Below are 2,381 nucleotides of genomic sequence, written 5' to 3'. Positions count from 1 at the left end.
CTTCCTTACTTCCCCCTGCCTCCTTCCCTCAGTTTAACCCTCACTGCCTTCTCACATGCACTCTAACCACCCACCCCCTCCACAATTCCATATGTAGGGGAATGTCATCCAGAAGGGGTCATGTAGGTCTGACAGGTCATGTGAAGTAGAGACTAGGGCTTCTGTCCTGTCTCTAGAATATGGCAGTTATCCCTCCATGGGTGATGTGTTTGCAAAGTCTTTTTGTGGTCCAGGAATACATCCTGGCTCCACTGTCTGAGGTCCCTTAGACTGCTCAGTCCTTCTGGCTGAGACCCATATTCAGGGGGGCCTGAGTCAGTCCCATGCTGGCTTCCCAGCTATCAGTCTAGTGGCTGTTATCTCCTCCTTTATCAGATAAGCTGTCTGTATGTGTTTCTGCCGGAAGATCTTGTCCTCTCCATCTCCATCTGGGTTCTAGTTCTACTCAGTGTTTATGTATGGGTGTTTGATCCTGTTTTCAACAGGCATTAGTTGAGGGCTCCATGGGTAAGTTAGTTCTTGATCTCACTCTCTGGGAAGGGCATTTATGATAGCCTTTCCATGGAAGCTCAAATTGTTAGTTGGGAGCAGTCTTGTTGTTCCCTAGACCTTACTTTGTGTTCAATTTTATCTTCAAAACAATATTGGCCCCCTCTTTATTGTTCTCTCTCTCTCTCTCTCTCTCTCTCTCTCTCTCTCTCTTTCTCTCTCTCTCTCTCTCTGTCTCTCCAGTCTTCTATTCCTAACAGGGCTCAATCTTCCTAGTCGCACATGTTTTCCTTTCCTCCCCCTCATTTTCTCCTACTTCTCTCTACATTCACTGTCCCCCCACTTCCCCTGTGCTCTGGGGGACTTTTCCTTTCCTGGTTCTGTGAGGGACTTTATATGAATCTCTTAGAATATACCTTGTATCCTAGGTCCTTTGGTGGTGTGAATTATAGGATGGTGATCCTTTGATCTAGGTCTAAAATCCATTTATGAGTGAGTACATACTATTTTCCTCTTTTTGTGACTGAGTTTCCTCAATCAGGGTGGTTTTTTTCAAGTGCCCTCTACTTGCCTGCGAATTTCAATATACCATTATTTTTTTCTGCAGAGTAGTAATCCATTGTGATGTGCCACATCTTCATTAAATATTCTTCAATTGAGGGGCACCTAAGTTGCTTCCAGGTTCTTGATATTACAAATAGTGCTGCTATGAACATAGTTGAACAGATGTCTTTGTTGTATGGATGTGAATCCTTTCGGTATATGCCTAAGAGGGCGATTGCCAGGTCTTGTGGTAAACTAATTCCCATTTTCCTGAGGAACGGCCATACTGATCCCCTAAATGGCTGTATGAGTTTGCACTCCCACCAGCAGTGGAGGAGTGTTCCCCTTTCTCCATATCCTCTCCAAAATGAGTCATCATTGGTATTTCTAATTTTAGCCAATCTGGCAGGAGTAAGATGGTATCTTAAAGTTTTTTGATTTGCATTTCCCTGATAGCTAAGGATGTGGAGCATTTTCTTAAGTGTCTTTCCACCTTTTTGATTTCCTCTATTTAGAATTCTTTCTTCAGTTCTGTATGCCATTTTTAATGGGGTTATTTGGTGTTTTCTTGACTAGTTTCTTGAGTTCTTTGTATGTTTTGGAGATCAGACCTTTGTCAGATATAGGATTGGTGAAAATCTTTACCCAGTCTGTGGGAGCCTGTTTGGTCTTGTCCACTTTGTCCTTTGCCTTACAGAAGCTTCTAAGTTTGAAGAGTTCCCATTTATTAATTGTTTCTCTCAGTGTCTGTGCCCCGGGAGTTATGTTCAGGAAGCAGTGACTAACTAGTGACATAGGCATGTGGGTGGCTGACTATTGATTTAGGTGTTTGCCTAACTAGTGACTTCATGTGTTTTGCAAACAAGTGACTTAGGTGTGTGTCTAACAGGTGACATAGTGTATGTAGTTAACTAGTGAGTTAGTATGTGTGACTAACTAGTGGGTTAGTTTGTGGCTAACTAATGACTTACACTTAACAAAGTGTGTAGCTAAATATTGACTCAGCTTAGTAATCTGATCTTCAGAAATTTGATAGATCACGAACAAAATAGAGCAGTAATTAAGAAGAGATAGACTGATACTGCCCATATGCTGTTATTTTGTATTGAGCATGGTAACTTTACACATAGTCAATGATCTTCTCAAATGTCTGAGCTGATATTAGTGTGTCATGCAGGAGTGAACATTTCTCCACAAAGAGAGTTACCTATTGTCAAATTCAACCTTCATTGGCTCAGAACTTGCTTCCCAAACTGTATACCCACATACTCTGGTCTGTGTTCATACACATGGCATGGATTCAAACATAATGGGAAAACACAAAATCACTCCCCCTACCACAGTCATGT

This window comes from Phodopus roborovskii, unplaced genomic scaffold, assembly GCF_943737965.1.
Source record: "Phodopus roborovskii unplaced genomic scaffold, PHOROB, whole genome shotgun sequence".
NCBI lineage: Eukaryota > Metazoa > Chordata > Mammalia > Rodentia > Cricetidae > Phodopus > Phodopus roborovskii.
The sequence above is the reverse complement of the archived record's forward strand: the minus strand, read 5'-3'. Positions refer to the sequence as shown.